Source organism: Triticum urartu, chromosome 4 (genome assembly GCF_003073215.2).
Source record: "Triticum urartu cultivar G1812 chromosome 4, Tu2.1, whole genome shotgun sequence".
Lineage (NCBI taxonomy): Eukaryota > Viridiplantae > Streptophyta > Magnoliopsida > Poales > Poaceae > Triticum > Triticum urartu.
The window spans coordinates 208,204,771-208,227,297 of NC_053025.1; positions in this window are offsets into that span (position 1 = coordinate 208,204,771).

A 22,527-nucleotide genomic window follows, 5' to 3' on the forward strand; every position below is an offset into this window, starting at 1 on the left:
CATCTCAACCTCTATATGTTTCCAATACGATAAGATTATAAGAAACTACTTATGCCATGTATCAGCATTTATTATGTGTGCATGAATTGTTCTTTTATGACATGCCGATGCATAGGAAGGGAGTTAGATTTCATAATTGCATGATATATGTTGCTTCGTGCTCACTACTAAATTATCAATCATTGTTCATTAAAATTGGCTTTGATATACCTTGGGATCCCGGTGGATCAGTTACTTGAGAACTTTATACCTAGCTTAACTTCTTTAAAGAAACCGCTACCTGGGAGACAACCCAGAAGTTTTAGAGAGTAATTTTATTCTGTTATGTGATTTTAAAATTTTTAAAACAAAAAATATAGAGGGGAACCTAAAAGTTTTTCAAAAATAAAAGTGAAAGTGAGAAGGACGAGCACCGTTGAAGTTGAGGTGAGAACATGCCTTGAATTTTGTTCATCCCCATGGAAACTTTGTGAATCTTGAATTATAGAAAAATTTAACAAAAATAATTATCCACTTTATTATAAAAATAATGTTCCAAGATTTACCTTTAGGTTGTTTAAATTACTTGTTTGGTGAGTGTTGTGCAAAAACAAAAAAACTTTTGCTGTAGTGTTTGAATTTCGATAATTTATTGGAACATGGAAAAATTATGAAATTTTTACATGATATTGCTATTCATATTGTTTATAACATCCTAAGTTTTAAGATTTTTTGGAGTCACATAAGTATATTTTTGATCTGCATGTTTACAGAATGTCCTGTTTTAACAGATTGTTGTTATAGTTTCTTTATGTTCCTATGTTTGAAATCTTGTTGAGCCCCATTGACTTGGGAGCCATGGAATTGTGATAGCATATAGTGGTCAATTTTGATTATAATTATACAATAATATTATAGTAGGACATGATGGTATTTGATGTTATATGTACTAACCCTTCTAATAAAAAGTTTGGTTATGTTTTGTGTGGATGAAGTGTTCAAAGATCAAGGAGGTATTGATATGAGAAGAATAAGGAAAGGCAAGATTTAAAGATTGGGGATGACCAAGGCACCTCAATTAAATATTTAAGGAAACTCAAGTTTCTAAGCTTGGGGATGCCTGTGACGCCCTCGATGCGGCTATAGCTCCCACGTGTCGAGGCACGACTTAGAGACATAACCGCATTGAAAGCAATGTCGCAAGTTAGGCAATCATCATAACATCCCATGTAATATATAATAAAAGAGGGAGATACATAGTTGGCTTACACTCGCCACGTCACATCAAAATACATAAATAACATCCATCATACAAACACTCATGGCCCGACTACGGCGCCAAAATAGAAAAGAACCCAACATGCGACAAGGCCCCGAATCAAACCCCAACTAGGCACCACTACTGATCATCAGGAAAAGACACATAGTAACACTGAGAGTCTTCATCGAACTCCCACTTGAGCTCGTACTCGTCACCTGGAGCGGAATCACCTGGACCTGCATCTGGAGTTATAGTATCTGTGAGCCACAGGGACTCAGCAATCTCGCCCCCTCGCGATCAAGACTATTTAAGCTTATAGGAAGGGTAAGGCAAATATATGTGGAGCTGCAGCAAGCGACTAGCATATATGGTGGCTATCTTATTCACAAAAGAGAGAGAGAAGAGGAGGCAAAGCACGAGCGAGAAACTAGAGAGCAACCTGCGCAAACATTACTCCAACACCGTGTCCACATCCCGGACTTCGCCGAGAAGAGGCCATCACGGTAACACACTCAGTTGATTCATTTTAATTAATTAAGGTTCAAGTTATCTACAACAGGACATTAACAAATTCCCATCTGCCCATAACCACAGGCACGGCTTTCGAAAGTTCAATCCCTGCAGGGGAGTCCCAACTTAGCCCATGACAAGCTCTCACGGTCAACGAAGGAATAGACCTCCTCCCAAGACGTTCCGATCAGACTCGGTGTCTCGGTAACTCAAGACACTTCGACAGGTTCAAACAAGACCAGCAACACCGCCCGAATGTGCCGACAAATCCCGATAGGAGCTGCACATATCTCTTTCTCAGGGCACACTCAGATTGTCTTAGGTACGGGTAGGCCAGCCCAGAGTTGCCCCTGGTGGCCACCGGCAGCTGACAGGTGGACCAACACTCAGAGGAGCACTGGCCCGGGGGGTAAAATAAGATGACCCTTGAGTCTGCAGAACCCAAGGGAAAGAAAAGGCTAGGTGGCGAATGGTAAAACCAATGTTGGGCATTGCTGGAAAAGCTTAAATCAAGGCGAAATATCAAGGGGTTCCCATTATAACCCAACCGCGTAAGGAACGCAAAATCCGGGAACATAACACCGATATGACGGAAACTAGGGCGGCAAGAGTGGAACAAAACACTAGGCGAGAGGCCGAGCCTTCCACCCTTCACCAAGTATATAGATGCATTAAGATAATATGGCAATATAATGATATCCCAACAAGTAAATAAAAGATGTTCCAACAAGGAACAGCCTCCAATCTTCACCTGCAACTAGCAACGCTATAAGAGGGGCTGAGCAAAGCGGTAACATAGCCAATCAATGGTTTGCTAGGACAATGGTGGGTTAGAGGTTTGACATGGCAATTTGGGAGGCTGACAAGCAAAAGGTAGGCATCGTAGCATTGGCATAGCAAAAGAGCGAGCAAACTAGCATAGCCAAGATAGTAGTGATTTCGAGGGTATGATCATCTTGCCTGCACAGTTGTCAGAGTTGACTGGATCCTCAAGAGCAAACTCAACGGGCTCCTCGTTAGCGAACTCGTCTCCTGGCTCTACCCAAACAAGACAAACAAGCAACAAGGACACAATCAACCACGTGCAAGGATCAAGCGATATGATGCAATGATGATATGCTATGCGGGATGCGATGCGGGATGCAAAATGCAAGATATGACAGGAATTGCATGAACCTGGCCTCAACTTGGAATTCCAAGGGTGCCACTGAAAAGATGAGATGAAATTGCTTGAAAACGATATAAAGAACGCCGGAATCGGAGTTACGGTTTGGAATTCCAAGGGTGCCACTGAAAAGATGAGATGAAATCGCTTCAAAACGATATAAAGAACGCCGGAATCGGAGTTACGGTTTGGAAATGGCAAGCGATTCAAAAATTCACACCGGTCTGCGATTTACAGCAAGTAGGCAACTAAATGCAATGAGATGAACATGCTATAGCCACCAAACATGACAAAAAAATACATGGCAGGCATGCACACAAGATGCTTAACAAAATACTAGCACTGAGCTACGGCCAATTCATCCATTATGAGGTTCAAACAAGCATGTCAAAAACGCAAATGCAAAACAGATTTCAGACTTAGTGAAATTAACACTTGTCTGAAATTTCAGATCACGAAGCCCTCTTCGGAGCAGCAAAACAACATGATACATGACCTGATTAAGACAATTAATAACATGGAATAGAGCTACTCAACAAGCTTAACAAAAGACCCAAAGTGACCTGGGGCAAAAAGGGTTCACAAAATATACTAACGGGCACACGAACATAGCTAAAACACAATCAGTTTTCAGACTTCGTGAAAACTGAGACATGCTGAAATATAACTCACGAAGGCATGTAAACGAGCTCGATGCACTCACTACGGTGCAAGTCATGGCAAGGAAAATATACATCCATTAAGAAGGCACAAAATTATAGCTAGACATGGCAATAACAATGGCATAGCATGCACGGATCAACTACAATAGCATCGGCAAAATCGCAAACGAGTTGACGATCTGCCCAGATTCACCACGAAGCAAAAGTAGAGCTCGATTGACTCAAGCTAGGGTGCTCCATAATTGCAAGTAAAGACATTGATGGATAGAGCATAATATGATTAACAAAACTCCTTTACTGATCATCCTCAAAAGAGGCACGGATCACTAGGAAACAAGCCGAACATATGACATCATGAACTAAATAATCCCAGACTTAGTGAAAACTACTAAGTCCCTGAAAACAGATTTACCGGGTGCCTCACTTTGCAAGATTGCACAAGTCACCACACACATCCTAAAAATGCATGGGTTGCACCTATGGAAAGAAGACAAAATCCTTAACAAAACATATGAAGGTCTCACAGGTATAGCATGCACACAATAATCATGGCAAAAATGACAAAAGTCTAACATGAACTAGCAGATCTGACAATTAACTCACGAAGCCTCCTTCTACCAGCATTTAGGGCATCAAGATGAACTCAAATGAAAAAGATTCAATGGAATGAAATGATTTACTCATCGAGACGAACATTTTGATATGCTATATACCCAAATCGGAGCTACGGATGCAAAGTTACGGCAGGTCAAAGTTTGCTCGAAAATTAGGGTTCGGGGATAAAAATCAACCGGATCTCAGATCTGGATCGGGCGACACGGATTACGAGGTTCGCCGGACTTCGAGCACTGTTCATCGGAATCCTTGCCGGAGATGGAGAAGAGGCCGGGGAGGAGGAGGCTGGCGAGGGGCTCCCGGGGTCGGTGGTGGCGGCGGCGGCGGCGTGAGGCGGCGGCGCGGGGCGGCATGAGGCGGCGACCGGGAGGCGGCGGTGGCGCGGTGAGCTCCGGTCGGCGGCAGGGTGGCCCGTGGCGGCGGCGCCCACCGGAGATGGGAGAGGCGGCGGTGGATAGAGGTGCGGGGCGCGGCCCGGGTGTGCGGCGGCGGGGGCCGGCCTCGGGCCCTCGCGGGCCGGCACGGGAGGCGACAGGTGGCGGCGGTTGGCTGGCGGCGGCGGATCGGACGTTGTCCGGCTCGCCCGGACACGTCCGGCGGCGGCGGAAGGGATTTTTTTAGGGTTTCGAGAGGGAGAGAGATCCGAAAACGGAGGGGGTGTATTTATAGGCATAAGTGGAGCTAGGAGAGTCCAAATGAGGTGCGGTTTTCGGCCACGCGATCGTGATAGAACGCTCTAGGACATGGAGCAGAGTTTGGTGGGTTTTGGGCCAAATTGGAGGGCTGTTGGGCTGCAACACACACGAGGCCTTTTCGGTCCCTCGGTTAACCGTTGAAGTATCAAACGAAGTCCAAATGATACGAAACTTGACAGGCGGTCTACCGGTAGTAAACCAAGGCCGCTTGGCAAGTCTCGGTCCAATCTGGAAATGTTTAATCCCCACACACGAAAGAAAGCTAGAAATGACCACCGAAGGAGAACGAAGCACCGGAATGCAAAACGGACAACGGGGAAAATGCTCGAATGCATGAGATGAACAGGTATGCAAATGCAATGCACAGGATGACATGATATGAGATGCATGAAATCGAAAACAACAAACGGAGACAAAGACCCGAACCCGAGAAATAAATATAACTTAACGACGGAAACTTCAAGAGTTGGAGTACAAATTGGGCAAGTTACATCCGGGGTGTTACAATGCCCCAGAAGGCATCCCATCTTTCCTCTTCGACAATTATCGGTATGTCTCGGGTTTTGTTTTGTTCAGATGATATGCATAAATTCCTAGAGTATCCTTTGTGTTTATTTTTCCTTTTATTTTATGCACCATGATGATATGAGATAGACCTTGGTTGATTTATAGAATGCTCTTTGAACTTTACTTATATCTTCTGAGTATGGCTTTGTAGAATGCTTCATGTGCTTCACTTATATCATTCGAAGTTTGGATGCTCGTTTCTATACATTTGGGAAATTGTTATTTGTAGAATGCTCCTTTTCCATGCTTATATTTATTAGAGTGTGGTATTTTTTAGAAAAAATTAGACTCTCATGCTTCGCTTATATCTATTTAGAGAGTTAAACGTAATTGGTCATTCACATGGTTAGCCATAAAATCCTACATAAAACTTGTAGATCACTAAATATGGTATGTTTGATTCCTTGCAACAGTTTTGCGATATTTGGATGGTAATATGTGGGTGTAGTAGTGGATGATTGTAGTTTAGTAAAAATATCAATATTAAAGTTTGTGATTCCCGAAGAATGCATGTATAGCCTCTAGTTTGGGATGAAGTTGGAGCATGATTTATTGTTAAGTGTCTACCTTATGAGTGATGGTCAGGGACAAGCGATGGTAGTTTCCTCTCAATCTATCCCCCTAGGATCATGCGAATAGTACTTTTATTCGAGGGCTAATAAACTTTCATAATAAGTATATGAATTCTTTATGACTAATGTGAGTCCATGCATTATACGCACTCTCATCGTTCCGCCTATTGCTAGCGTCTTGATACCATGCATTGCCCTTTCTCACCTAAAGAGTGGGTGCAAACTTCACAGGTGCATCCAAACCCCGTGATATGATACACTTTATCACACATAAGCCTCTTTATGTCTTCCCCAAAACAGCCACCATACCTCCCTATTGTGGCATTTCGATAGCCATTTCATGATATATTGCCATGCAACTTCCATCATCATCATATACATGACTTGATCATTCATTGTCATATTGCTTTGCATGATAATAAGATAACTAGCATGATATTTTCATGGCTTGTCTGTTTTTTATATCTTTTCTATGCTAGATCATTGCACATCCTAGTACACTGCTAGTGGCATTCATATAGAGTCATATTGTTTCAGTTTTATCGAGTTGTAAGCAAATAGAAGTGTGATGATCATCATTATTAGAGCATTGTCCCGATGAGGAAAAAGGATGCTGGAGATAATGCCTACCTTACACGTCGGGATGAGTCTTCGGAGTTAACAAACAAAAAAAGAGGCCAAAGGAGCCGAACAAAAAGAGAAACAAAGAAAACAAAAAAAAACAAAAAAGGAGAGAAAAAGAGAGAAGGGGCAATGTTACTATACTTTTACTACACTTGTGCTTCAGAGTAGGACCAAGTTCTTCATATAGAGAGTCTCCTGAGTTATCACTTTCATATACTAGTGGGAATTTTTCATTGTAGAACTTTTTTTGATTTTTTTTGAAAGGACAGTAGGAAAGGATCCTACTGTGTTTTCATATATATATATGAAAGAGTGTTACAATGTTGTTACATTTGTAAAAGTAAGTACCACACAACCCAGACAAGTTTGGGTTAGGTAGGGGAGAGGAAAGGGGCTACTACTAGTGCAACTCAGAAATAAAAGAAGAAATGAAGGAAGGGTGAACACCCTTTGTCCTGTGTTGGGGGAGGCCGAAATCGTCCTTAAATCTTTTCAGCCGACCAACGATGGTTTGAGCAATCCTCCTGAAATGTTTATTGTTTCTTTCCTTCCACAAACTCCAGACAGCCACCAGGAAGATGTCAAAGAAGAGCGGGTGCCCCCAAGAATTTTTTGCTTGTTGACAAAGTTGGAGATGGGAGGTGAAGGAGGGCCAATTTATTCCATGTTTGCGCCAGCCGGATCGACTGAAAGGGAAAGTGAAAATCATAAGATCCACCGTTTCCTCATCATGGGTGCCATAGAGCAAACAATTGTGGTCATCACCTATATCATAATGTCGGCGCTTGAGCATGTCACGTGTGTTTAGTCTATCATTCATGAGAAGCCAAACAAAAACTTTTATCCGCAAGATGCAGCGAGAGCGCCAGAGAAGAGAGAAAGCTGGATGGACATTTGCGCCTCAGAAGTAGAACCTGTAATAGTCGGCTAGCTGATAAACGGTTTTGCCCCAAGTATTGTACCAGACATCATTGCCAGACGTTGACGGATCCATGTGTGAGGAGAGCCGCTTGATGTCTCGCACCTCGTCCAAGGCTTGTGGGGAGAGCGGTAGGTGAAAGGCTTCCGATAGCGCCGTGCTCTCCAAGAAATCCTTGACAGTCCCATCTTCATGCATGGCAAAGGAAAATGCGTGGGGATGCAAGCTTTCTAATACATCTCCATCCCAAAGATACTTCCAAACTAGAGCAGTTGTGCCCGAAACCACTCGGACCTGTGTGATCCCTCAGAAGACGGGGGTGAGCTTTAGCATGTCACGCCACCAGAACGAGCCAACAGGATTCGTGGCATGAGGAACTTTGTGCGTATAATATGTGTCCCAAATAAGATGCACCCACGGGACATTGAGCTTGTTGTAAAACTTTTGTAGGAATTTCATGAGCAAAGCATCATTTTGCAACTTTATATTGATAACACGCAAGACACCATGCTTTTTGGGTTTGCAAACCAGGGCCCAGGCGGCAAGGGAGTTGCATTTCTCCCCCTGCTCCATCTTTTTGGTCCAGTGGCATATCCTTCTAATTTTATCGAGCATCTCAATCATCTTGGGTGAGAACTTGAGCATGCACATGACATAAATGAGGAGGGACATGACATTAGCATTAAGCCAAGAAAGTTTACTACCGTAGGACATCATTGCAATCGTGGGGGTGAGGCATCGTTCATCACTGCATACCAGTGGCATGAGGTCTAAGATGGTCGGTTTGGTTGTGCCAAGAGGGAGCCCAATATAGGTAAAGGACATCGAACCAACTGAGCACCCAAAAAAGCTTGCGAACACCACGGTAGTTTCATCTGACAGGTTAATTGAGATGAGCATGGATTTATGGAAATTAATCTGGAGGCCGATGGAGGACGCATAGTCCACAAGGATGTCTTTGATGACCGCAGCTTGCTGAGGGCATGCATGCATAGCCATGATCGTGTCGTCATCATATTGGATTACAGGGTAGTCCATCTGACCAACGCAAGGGATGGGCAGCTGCATTTCCCCCTGCCTAAACGCATCATTGATAGCTGCTTGGAGGAGATCTGCTGCAATCACGAAGATCAAGGGGGATAATGGGTCACCCTGCCTTACACCAGTGCGGCAATGGAATTGACGGCCGGGTACACCATTTAGTAAAACTGACGATCTCCCTATTGAGAAGATGCATTTGATCCAAGAAAGCCACTTGTCATTGAAGCCAAATGTTTCATAATGTTCAGCATAGGGGCGTGTTCAATTGTATCAAAGGCTTTGGCAAAATCAAGTTTCAGCAAGATAATTTCCTTTTTTGAGGCATGACATTGATGGATATAATGGAAGGCCCAAGCAAGGCCATCCTGTATTGTTCTCCCCTTTATAAAACCATACTAGTTCTTGTGTATGATCTTTAGAATGACTTGTTGGAGGCGGTTGGCGAGTAGCTTAGTGATCATCTTAAGACAACAGTTGAGGAGTGTGATCGGATGGTAGTCATTGACAGTTTCAGGCGAATTGGACTTTGGGATTAAGGTTATCAGGCCATCATTTATGCTAGTGAGATCCAAATCTCCTTGATGGAAAGCCTCACAAACATTGTAAAAGTCTTGCTTGATAATAGGTCAGCATGCTTCAAGAAAGGCCCCACTAAAACCATCAGGGCTGGGTGCTCGATCAGCCAGCATTTCTTTAATCACCGCATCAATATCATCGTGGGTAAATGGTTCAGTTAGTTGGTCTAGATCATCGTGGTGCTGTAGAATGCTAGGTAGGTTGAATTTCATTTCTGCTGGTCTTGAGGTACCCAGGCGGTCAGTGTAAGTTTGGAACAGGAGCACTTCTTTGCCTGCGTGAGTGTCAACGAGGGAGCCATTTTCTTTTCTGAAACATGCGATGTTGTTACGACGGTATCTTTCAGTAGCAACAGCCTGAAATTTTTTTGGTATTCTCATCTCCGAACTAGATCCACCTAATGGTGCAGCGTTTCTTCCAGTAGTGGTTTTGATATTTAAGTAGGCGCAGTAAATGTTTCTTGATGATATTCCGAAAGTTCGTCTCTGGTATTGTTAGATTTTTGCTGTTTTCTAGTTCATCAAGATGCGCAAGGGTCTCGTTGCAGTTAGCAATGGCTACTGAAAGTCGTGAAAGGTTTTGCTCTAAAGTTTTAAGGCGTGGCGTAGGGATTTGAATTTACGACAAAGAATGGTCACATCGTTCTGGGCTTTAACTGGTCTGCTCCAAACCTCTTGGACAAGATCCATGAAGCCAGAGTGTAAAATCCAAAATGGCTCAAAACGGAAAACCTTTCTACAAGGAATGCATGTTCGGATGGAAATAGTGCAGGGCACGTGATCAGAGATAGGCTTACCAAGAGGCTTCAAAAGGGTGTTGGGATAAACATTATAGAACTTGGTTTGTATATTCCGATGATGGGCTTCCTCAAATGCACGTGGTTTTCATGAGCAAGCAAGTTGGATGCACACCCACTTAGTTTCCATTGACCTTTCGTACACTTATATCTCTTAGTGCATCTTTTGCATGGAAATCTCTACTCTGTGCATTGATATCGATTGATGGGAATCTCCATTGCCCGTTGATCCACCAAGTTGATGCGAGACTTTCTTCCTTTTTGACTTCCCTTATTGATATGTATCCTGTATTCTATTCCACCCATAGTGGTATATCCATGGCTCATGCTCATGTATTGCGTGAAGTTGAAAATGCTAATGCACGTTAAAAGTATGATCCAATTGCTTCTGATCTAGGGTGGAACCCTAATGGTGTCGATCTTTCATGATTTGGAGGGGAAACGGGGAAGAACACGAAGAACAGAAGAGGGAAATCACTCAAATAGACATGAGACAATTGCACATGTACTAAATCCACAAACACATGGGGAGATACACGAACCAAAGTCAATAAGGGAGGATACAAATCTGTGAGGAGCGAGGTCTTGAATCCTAAAATGATCTTCCCATGAAGGGGTTCATACATCCCAAACATATCTACTTTTCCAAACACTTTTGCGCTTCTTTTGGACTCTAAATTGCATGATTTGAATGGAACTAACCTAGATTGATGCTATTTTCAGTAGAATTGCCATGATATTGCCTTTGTGCAGAAAAAAAAGTTCTTAGATTGGGCTGAAAATTTACGAAGAATAATTCGAGAATATATAAAAAGTATCGGAAAAGTTAAATATCAGAGGGGGCCACCAAGGCGCCACAAGCCCAGGGCGCACCCACCCTGAGGGAGCACCTAGTAGGCTTCTGGGCCCCTGACAGTTTTGGCAACCCTAACTCCAACGCCATAAGTACCTATTCGTCCATAAAAAAATCAAGGAGAAGGAATCATCACGTTTTATGATACAGAGCCACCGCCACCTCCTCGTCTTCACCGAGAGGGCTGATCTGCTATCCGTTCGGGGCTCTAGAGAGGATGATTAGATGTTGTCATCATCATCAACCATCCTCCATCACCAATTTCATGATGCTTGCCACTTGGAGTGAGTAATTCCTTTGTAGGCTTGCTGGGTAGTGATGGGTTGTATGTGATTTATCTTGTAATCGAGTCAGTTTTGTTAGGGCTTCATCTCTTGTATCCACTATCACTACAAAAAAGACACATCTATGACATTATGGGCCGAACGGTAAGTTTTTCTGTCATGTTTATGACACTTCTATGACGATAATTGTGAGAAAATCATGTATCATCATAGATGTGGTTGGCTCCTACTTCTATGACAAAAAATCATGACAGAAAATGGGCTTTTCATCCTGTGTGGGTCGGGGACGCACCTGCATGACATTCTTTGGGCCATCCATGACATAAAAAATCATGGTAGAAGTGAGGGCGAGAAAATTTTCACGGAGTTCCCGGTTACGGTGGGTGGTCGGGGCCGAGCGATGCAGTGTGGTTTGCGTGTTTCTCTCTCGTACGCGTGCGTTGTGCGAGCAGTGTCGCTATAATTGAACCTGAGCGAGGGGTGTTCACTTACTGAACCCGAGCGATAGCCTGCTACTACGTACTAAAGTCGATCGATCAATCCGTTCGCCTCCAACTGAACCCGACCGACTCCTTTGCTTTAACTGAGCCCGATCGATCGCTGATGTTGCTTATTGAAGCCGATCGAACCCCCATGTGCGAGACATAGCTAGCCGGTTGGGTTACCTTTGGATGAATAGTGCCTGTTGTTGCCGCGCACACGATACATAGAACGAGTCGAGGCGTGGGTGAGTCAAGCCGGTTGGGTTGGGTGTGGAGGAACAGTTCGCGGTGGGGGTTGGATGAACATGATGACGGCCGTGTGTAGCGGTTGTTGCTGGATGAACAGGTCACCGAGGAGGCTACCACACACCCCAGCCGGTTGGGAGTGAATGAACAGGACCCCGTGGAGGCTGGTTGAACTGTAGCCGGTGGAGGCTGGATGAACAGTAGCTCGTGGATGAATAGTGGCTAGTGTAGGCTAGAGACGGTGGATGAACAGTAGCAGGTGGAGGCTGGAGGAAGTCGATGATGGCTGAACAATAGATCGTGGAGTCCCGTTTTGCGGTACGCCACACCCCTCCCATTGAACAGGATCCCATTTCGACCGTAGGAGGTCGAAGAGAAGTCTGTTTCCTCCGTTTTGTGGCATACCAGCCCCTCCTATCACAGGAAACCATGGCCACCTATGGGACTAAGAGACCCTATCTGGTTCGGTGGGGGGATGGCACGTTGCCCAAAGAGCACAGGGGCGTGGAACAGCACGACGCAGATCACGTGGGCAATTTTACCGAGATTCGGGCCACCGTGAGGCGTAAAACCCTACTCCTGCTTTCGTGGATTGATGGTGGAATAAGTGGTGGTGAGCGCTACACGCTAGCCCGGCAGGGTTGCCTCGGGGCGAAAGCGGCTACGCACGTATGGGTGTGTGAGGGGCTGGATCAGCCAACCCTTTCTATGGTTGCCTTGGGCATCCCTTTGTAGATCAAGGGGTCACCACAGTGGCAAATTAGTCATTATGAACTGATTAGATAGCAAATAGTCCTATCATACCTAACTCTGCAGGCTGACAGGGTGCATTAAATGTGCCACTCTATGTCACATCATTGATTACTTGGCACGCCCTGCTGAGCTGCTTGCTTGACACGTCTTAGGATGGGTGTCGCTTGGAGGTATTTTCTGTAGGAAGTGGCCGCCATGTGGCAAATAGCAGCCACTTAGTCACCTTGGAGCTTGACACCGCACTAATCGATGACAAGCGTCATGGTGAGGTGGTGTGGTGGAGTGGTTTACCGGGATGATCCAAAAGCTCACTTTCGGGGGTAACCCCGTCCTTGCCCGGCTCGCCTGCTCAACAAGGGAGATTTTTCCCTTAGTGATATCCTGCTTCTCTGGCTAGTCCTGATCCTCTACATCTGCATGTTGGTCCTTTGAAGAACCGACCCCTTGATCTTCAATCCGCTCTTGGTGCCGGGATCTTGTCCTTGTGCATGTGCACAGTCTGGGAAATAGACCCATGGTTTGTTGCACCGACAGAAGCCCCCGGGCCTGGCCCGAACGCACTGCTGGGTGCCGTCGGAGTAGGACCTATTCAGTGCATAGGCGGGGGCGTAGAAGTGACTGGACCCTTGAGATCTTCTTTGCTTCTTCACTAAGTCGAGTCTGGGCTAGTTTCCAGTTCTCCCGCACGCCGAGTAAAGCCAATTGTGATGGGCCACTATTGTTATAGCTCGTGAATAACTTTAATGCATGGGCGAGTAACTGCCAATTCACTCTTCCCATTGTCGATGTCAAAACCGGTGGATCTCGGGTAGGGGGTCCCGAACTGTGCGTCTAGGATTGATGGTAATAGGAGACAGGGGGCACGATGTTTACCAAGGTTTGGGACCTCTTGATGGAGGTAATACCCTACGTACTGCTTGATTGATATTGATGAGTATGAGGATTACAAGAGTTGATCTACCACGAGATCGTAATGGCCAAAACCCTAGAAGTCTAGCCTGTATGATTATGATTGCCTCTATGGACTAAACCCTCCGGTTTATATAGAGACTGGAGGGGGCTAGGGTTGTACAAAGTCGGTTACAAAGAAAGGAATCTTCATATCCGAACACCAGGCTTGCCATCCACACCAAGGTGAGTCCCATACGTATACGGGAGAGAGAGTCTTCTGTCTTGTATCTTCACGACCCATCAATCCAGCCCATGTCCAGGACTCCCTCAGTAGCCCCTATACCAAGCTTCAATAACGAGGTGTCTGTCACACAGACTGTCTTCGACATTGCAAGGTGGGTTCCTCCTCCAAATACTCCAAAACAGCCTTCAAACACAGAAAAAGTGTTCGGCTCTGCAAAACGAGTACCACATGCAGAGAGTGTAATATTTTATGAGTCCAGTCCAGTGACAACTTTTGTAGCGTGACATCACGTCACTGCCCAGTCATTATTTTGAACTGTTTTCTTCTTCAGCCTCCCGCTCCATGTTTCAAGATGCGGTTTTATTGGCACACCTTGTCAAAGCAGAGATCGTGTCCCCATATTGTGGGATTCTCATCAACACGGGCGTGGGTTATCCAACCTCGCCGCCTGCACGACCCTTTGGGAATAAATGAGTTTTAAGGCGAGTGGGGAGGCGCTTGATATTCACTGCCTTTATAAAGGGATAAGGATTCACCTCTTTCACCCACGCCTTCCTTCTCTTTGCCCATCCATTCTCGAGCTCCAGCACCCAAGCATCCGTCCTTTCCACCTCAAAAAAGCACTCTAGCCATGTCTGGATCTTGAGTGCAAGGCAAGTGGATGGTTTCCTCCGTCAAGGAGAAGGACATCACCAAGCTCTGGGAGGCCGAGTATTTAGCCAAGGAAATCGCCCACCGGCGTCCGGCCAAGGAACATCGTCCCCACCCCGGAGCCCCATGAGAGGGTGGTTTTCATCCCCCACTTCGTCCGTGGGTTGGGATTTCCTCTCCACCCATTCGTCCGCAGACTCATGTTCTACTATGGGATGGATTTCCACGATCTGGCCCCAACTCCTTCCTCAATATCTTGGCATTTATTGTCATGTGCGAGGCCTTCCTCCGTATCCCACCCCACTTTGGACTATGGTTAAAGATCTTCAACATGAAGCCTAAGGTGGTGGATGGCCAACACGTAGAGTGTAGAGGCGCCATGGTGAGCAAGATGCCCAACGTCACATGGCCCAGGGGTACCTTTGTGGAAACCGTCAAATGGTGGCAACAACAGTGGTTCTATGTCATAAAGACTCGCGACGCCACCTGGGACGCGGCTCCTGAATTCCAGTCCGGTGCCCCGATGCGGCTCACCTCCTGGCTAGAGAATGGCCTGGACTGGTCTTTGCCGGACGAGCTGACAGCGCTTCAGACGCGCATCAGGGGCATGATGGACAAGAACGTCAAGCTTGTTAATGTGATCCAGGTGATGCTCACTCGGCGGATCCTTCCGTGCAAAAGTCGGACTTGCCACTTGTGCACAACAAAAAAAGACACATCCGTGACATTTTGGGCCGAACGGATTTTTTTTCTGTCAGACTTATGAGACTTCTATGATGATAATTGTGACAAAACCCGGTATCATCATAGATGTGGTGGGCTCCTACTTATATGACAAAAAATCATGATAGAAAATGGGGTTTTCATCCCGGGCGGGCCGGAGACGCAACTGCATGACATTCTTTGGGCCGTCCATGACGGAGTAAACCATGGTAGAAGCGAGGGCGAGGAAATTTCGGGGAGTTCCCGGTTACGGTGGGTGGTCGGGGGCTGAGCGATGCGCGTTTCTCTCATACACGTACGCACGTGTGTGTGAGTCGTTGGGCTCTAACTGAACCCGAGCGAGTGAACCCCAGCAATTGTTCTAGCTACGTTACTGAACCTGAGTGATTCCTTCACTACTGCTACTAACTGAAGCCGATCGATGATGCCTCCGGAGGAATAGTGAGCATTGCTGGGGGTTTGGATGAATAGTTTCCGGTGGGGGTGGATGAACATGACCCCGTGGTGTTACCTCTAGATGAACAGGACCCCAATCGATCGTGCCGGTTGGGGATGGATGAACAGTAGACGGTGGAGGGCTGGATGAACAGTAGCCCGTGGAGGGGTGGTTGAACAGGTGCCCGTGGAGAGGGCTGGTTGAACAGTAGCCGGTGGAGTAGCGCGCGATGGAGGCTGGATGAACAGGAGCCCGTGGATGAACAGTCGCAGGTGGAGGCTGGAGGAGGTCGACGGTGGATGAACAGTATCCCGTGGAGGCTAGAGGGGGTCGATGGTGGAGATGAACAGTATCCCGTAGAGTCCCGTTTTGCGGTCCGCCACACCCCTCCCGATGAACATGACCCCCGTTTCGACCGTAGCGCTCCAGCACAAGTCCGTTTCCTCCGTTTTGCGGTATGCCACACCCCTCCCGATCAACAAGACACTGTTTCGACTGTAGGAGGTCCATTTCCTCCGTTTTGCGGTACGCCAGACCCCTCCCGATGAACAGGATCCTGTTTCGAACGTGGTCGGTCGAACACAAGGCTGTTTCCTCCATTCTGCGGTACACCAGGCCTCGTTTCCATCAGCTGTTCCGTCCAAGCTGGTTGGCTCCCACGCGTTCCGTTGCCTCCCGATGAACACGATACATTCCGTTGCCTCCCCATGAACACGACGACAACGTTGTTTTTTTTACGGGCGACGACGACGCTGTTTCTCCGTTCCGACCCAGCCATGAACACGAGCCCTGACCATATGTCTGCACGAGTAGGCGTTCGAGACCCCGCCCGTATGTACGTACGTGGCCATATTTTCTTTCTTGCACACTGGCCGCTATACGTACGTGTACGTGCTACATGCGCGCCTCTACTATGACACGTGCGCGCTCCCCATCGACCAGTATGTACGTACATGTTCGCGACCATAAAGACAATGCTATGTACGCTTCGACCAGGTGGGTCCCGATTGTCAGGCACTTCCTTGCGTGCGAAGATATAGCTGGTGGGTCCCAGCAGTCAGGGGGGCGAATCGGTTTTTTCCCCGAACGCACATCCTTGCGTGCGAAGATGTAGCAGGTGGGTCCCAACAGTCAGGGGGGAAACGTTTTTTTTTGTGAAATACAGTGGCCCGTCCGGTGGGTCCTCGCTGTCAGGTGCAGGAATAATTAATTTGCGCGTAATAAGGAGGCACTTCCTTGCAGCTGCCGTGGACCGAGCTGTCAGCCTCACCACGTACAGTACTCTTCTGATGGAAGTCGGTCGTTGACCACATTGATCACGCCGCACCGAGAGCACCAAGGCGTTGGACGACGGCGAGGCCTAGGAAGGGGACGACACGGAGCCAGGGAAGACGCGACAGTGGATGCCCATGGGGAGAGGACTACAAGGGTTCACTGGTTCGGCTGCGGTGTGAGGCTGTCATCGCTGCAGAATAACAGGGGGTGTGGGTGAGTAGAGGGATGGTCTGGCCAGCGGTGGGAGTAGTAGGGGGCGGTGAGGCCTTCGCGACATCACAACCGACCACGGGAGGCAGGAGCACGAGGCATGACCGACGCTGGTTTGGGTGGCTGGAGCAAGAAGACCAGAGGTTGAAGAAGCACTACGGCCATTGGATGGACATTGTACAGTCATTGGAGCTAGAATCGTGCATATTGACTAAGTTGACAAAGCCCTCCGTCCCCGTCAACTTAGTAGGCCCACAAGTCTGCCTCCCACTATACTCGGTCCCATCTAGCAGGGGGGTATTCATTTTTTGCGTAATAAGGATGCACTTCCTTGCGTGCGAAGATAGAGCTAGTGGGTTCGAGCTATCAGCGGCGGTAATGTTTTTTTTCATTATTTTGCGCGTGATAAGGAGGCATTTCCTTTCGTGCGGCCATGGACCCAGCTGTCAGCCTCTCCACGTACAGTCCACTTCAGATGCATGTCGGTCATTGACCACGTTGACTAGGCCGCGCCAAGAGCACCAGGGCGGTCGACGACAATGAGGCCTAGGAAGGGAACGGCATGGAGCCAGGGAAGACTCGGAAGGGAGTATGACAATAGGGGAGTATGACAATACGAGGGTTCACTGGTTCGTCTGCCGTCGCCGGAGAATAACAACAGGTGTGGGTGAGTAGAGGGATGGCTAGGCCAGCGATGGGAGTACAGTGGGGAGGTGAGGCCTGTGCGGTACCACAGCCGGCCACAGGGAGGAGGGAGCAGGCAGTCCCGCCGGCTCTTGTTTGAGCGGCTGGAGCGGGAAGAGTAGAGATTGAAGAAGCACGACGGCCGTTGGATGGACATCCAACAGTCACTTCTTGTGCGCCAATTTTTTTTAGGAAAGCCTCAAATCTATGGAAAACAACATACAACCCATCTGCCATTATTTCTAATAATTTACAGCCCATTTGCTAATTCTTAAGGCTTATTTCTGGATCCCATATTCTTTTTGTTAGCATTACAACCCATATTGTGGCCATGGTTAAAAAATTATATGAAATTTTGCATATTTCGGTGCGGTCCAAACTGTTTTTAATCCCAAATTTTTGAGTCACATTCAAACTGATTTTAAAAATAAATGTATATCAATATAAGATCCAACAAATTGTCCACACATAAAAATTAATGCAATTTAAAATATTGAAATCAAAAAAAGGAATTTGAAACTAATTTGCCGGTTTGACGTGTTGTAAAAATGTAAAGACCATTTCTCATTACTGATAGGCCATTTTCTCGGCCAGCCGAATGAAGCTCTCCTCACCTCAAAAGATTTGCATCCCAATAGGCCTGACAAGGCAACTTACTTGGCAAATCACAAAAAACTGGGCTGTGGCCATGGACCCAATTGTCAGCCTCTCCAAGTACAGTACTCTTCCGATGGAAGTTGGTCCATGACCACATTGACCACGCCGCGCCGAGAGCACCAAGGCAGTGGACGAGGGCGAGGCCTAGGAAGGGGCTGACATGGAGCCGGGGAAGACGCGACAGTGGATGCCCACGCGGAGATGAGTACGAGGGTTCGCTGGTTTGGCTGCGATGTGAGGCTGCCGTCGCCGCAGAATAACAGGGGCTATGGGTGAGTAGAGGGATGGCCTGTCCAGCGGTGGGAGTAGTATGGGGCGGTGAGGCCTCTGCGACATCACAGCCGGCCACGGGAGGCAGGAGCACGAGGCAAGACCAGCACTGGTTTGGACGGCTGGACCAAGAAGACCAAAGGTTGCAGAAGCACTACAGCCGTTGGATGGACATCGTACGGTCACTGGAGCTAGAATCATTCATATTGACTAAGTTGACAAATCTCTCCATCCCCATCAACTTAGTTGGCCCACAAGTTAGCCTCCCACTATTGTGGGTCCCATCTAGCAGGGGGTATTCATTTTTTGTGCGTAATATGGAGGCACTTCCTTGCATGCGAAGATATAGCTGGTGGGTCTGACCTGTTAGCGGCGGGAACGTTTTTTTCGCGAAATACAGAGGCCCTTCCGATGGGTTCCAGCTGTCAGGTGGAGGAATCATTATTTTGCATGTATTAAGGAGGCATTTCCTTGTGTGCGGCCATGCACCCAGCTGTTAGCCTCTCCACGCACAGTCTACTTATGATGGTGTCGTTCGTTGGCCACGTTTACCACTCCGCGCCGAGCGCATCTGAGGTGGTGGACGACGGCGAGGCCTAGCAAGGGGACGGCAAGGAGCCGGGGAAGACGCGGCAGGGGATGCCCATGCGGAGAGGAGTATGAGGGTTAACTGGTTCGGCTGCGGTGTGAGGCTGCCGTCGCCACAGGGCCTGGCTAGCGGTGGGAGTAGTAGGGGGCGGTGAGGCCTCAACGGCAGCACAGCCGGCCACTGGAGGCAGGAGCAGGTGGTCTCGCCGGTGTTGCTTTGGGCGGGTGGTGCAAGAAGAGCAGCGATTGAAGAAGTAGCAGGGCCATTCGATTCAAATCCAACGGTTACTGCTGCTAGAATCGTTTGTTGAATAAGTTGACAAGCCCTGCGTACGCTTCAACTTAGTAGGCCCACAGGTCAGCCTCCCAACCGGTGCACCCCAGATGTCAGTGGGAGGAATCAATTTTTTCGCGTAATAAGGAGGCAGTTGATTGTGTGCAGCCAGGCCAGCGGAGGGAGTAGGGTGGGCCGGGGAAGCCTGTGTGGCATCACAACGGGCCACAAGAGGAGGGAGTAGGCAGTCCCGCCGGCGCTAGTTTAGGTGGCTGGAGCAGGAAGATCAGATATTGAAGAAGCACGTCGGCCGTTGGATGGACATCCAACAATCACTGCTGCTAGAATCGTGTGTTTGACTGATAAAGCCTTGCGTAAACAAGTCAGCCTCAAAATCTGTGGCGTGTACAACCCATTTGCCATTATTTTTATAATTTTTACTCATTTTCTAATTCATATGGAATTTATTGCAGACCATTTTCCACTTTTAGAATTGCTTCCCATTTTCTGGTCAGTACTAGGGTTAAAAAATTAACTAAAGATGTGTGAAATTTTGAGAATTCGCAAATTTTTGCTCGGTTTGTTCTTAATCCAAAAATTAGTAGCCATACTAAAAAATTTAAAAATAAATTAGTACCATGTCATGTTAAATCCAATGAAATACTCCCTCCGTCCCAAAATTCTTGTCTTAGATTTGTCTAAATACGGATGTATAAAGTCACATTTTGGTATTAGATACATCCGTATCTAGACTAATCTAAGACAAGAATTTTGGGATGGAGGGAGTATAAGATATCAGTGAAGAACAAAAACAAAAAAAGAAACTAATATCCCATTTGCAATAACTTTTTTGGAATTTTCAACCCCTTTTGATATTAGTTTTAACAGACACTGACCATACTCTTTGCCCAGGCCGGAATGCATCACTCCTCGTCTTGAAAGATTTGAAGCATAGTAAGTCGGAGAGAACAAATAGGCCTAGCTTGGGTATTCTTCAAAAAGAAATACTGGGCTACCTATTTTCCCAAAGAAAAAACCGCTGGGCTGGTCATGTTGTGAGACGGGCCACAGAGACCACACAACTAGTTTATAGCCCGGTCCTCTGAATTACTACTCAAAAAAAAGTTGTGCAATTCTGTCGTTAATTGGCTATACGTTGAAAATGATGTGGGTCCTAGGTATCAGCAGGGTGGATTAGAGTAAAAAAACGAGGGGTTCATCTGAGTAGTAAAAGAGGCGCTTGCTTGTGTTCAGGAGTGGACCTGGTGGGCCCGTACTGTCATACTCACAACTACAGTCCTCTCCCGATTCACTATGTTGACAGGGACCATTTCAAAAAAAACTATGTTGACAGGGCCGGACGGCGGCGCCACGGCGAGCGCACCAAGGAGGAGGATAAAGTGTTGTCGCCAATGTGCTGGGCTGGGTTGGACATTCTTATTGGAAAATAAAAATGGACCGGAACTATTTATGATGTTGAGTACGATTTGCATGGGTCCGCTGGTTGCAGGAAGAAAATGCTGGGAGAAAGAAGACTGGTCGCTATCTTTGCCTAAGAATAATATCGACTGAATGTAACGACACTATCATAGGAAATAATATCCTCGTGTCAAATCGTGAATTTAAAGAACTGGTGCATGAGCATTTAGCTTTATTTATTTATTTACTTATTTATGTTTAGGGGACCATGAGCATGTACCTGGGCCGGATTCATGTGAGAGCCTCCCTTCCAGTTAATTATGGACTTCTCTATTGGGCCTTCATAAGTGGGCTGCAAGTTATCAACAAGTGGAAAATGTGTTCCGTACGGAAAATAGTATGCGCTACATATGGTACGGGGCACTAAAGGATTGAACCGTGCAATGACTTCCAAAACATTGTGTTTGTCGTTCTAACAACACATTTATTCAACCAACAGATGAAATATACTACTGATTGTACATTGAAAACAGGAGCAGCAGCAACCAGGGCTGGGGGTGCAACAGAAGCAGTAAGCAGGCCAGAAGAGTGAAGACGCAGCTCTCTCTTCCAAACCAAACATTAGCCATCATTACAAAATGGCTACCAAAAAAGAACAAGTGTACGCATCAAACTAAATAACGATCCTACTACACCAAGTGTACGCATCTAACTAACTGGCTCAGTTAGACATTACTATTTATTAAGCTGTGGAGATTGACTGACGGCTTGAACCAGATGGGTGCCTGACGGGGGAAACTCCAGCCAGCAGGTCGAAGTCTGACACTTGCGACCCTCTCTCCTACTTTGGGCTGCAGAGCGTGGTGGCATATATCAGGGTATGGTGCATGCACAGACGCATGTTACGCTGTGTACACACAGTTTTTCCTGATGAACGAAACCGCGCTGCCATCATGATCCTTGCCGTCGGTTATCTCCTGGTTAATCGGATAATTCAGTCTGACAAACAGAGAGCATGTACTAAGGCTACTTACCAACCTCCAGTCAAAAATTATTGAAGGCCCAGAGAAGCTGGGATCCCGCTCAAAGACCTTGCAGTGACTGTGATTGTATTCCACGAAACAACACTTCCAGTACGTGCGAACGATCATCAATCGTTCACCGTCGTCTGATCGAGCCAGAAACCACCTACAATTGCCATGCCGCTTTTCTTTGAAAGGTTCTGGGATTAGGAATGGTAGGGACACCAGGCGGCTTACAACATCATAACAAGTTTGAGTCAAATAACCCTCAAAAAAAGTTGGAGTCAAATAAAAAGGGCTCTTGATGTAGTCAATCTTAAGAACAGCAAGTTATGAGCATGGATATGTTTTCAGTAAATGTTGTCAGTAATATAAGCTAGCCATCACGATATCATAGGAATGTAACATATTTTTGTAACAGCCGTTTGTAGCGATGACTGGAGTAGGCCAGTAATAAATCCAGCCATAGAAGGAGTCGACAGCGTAAATGAAGCCCTTGTTTTCAATGGCATCAGAGAACCATGGAGGATGTATGATCCTGCGATGGACGTGCAGATTTATCCACTTACCGCAGTGACCTGTC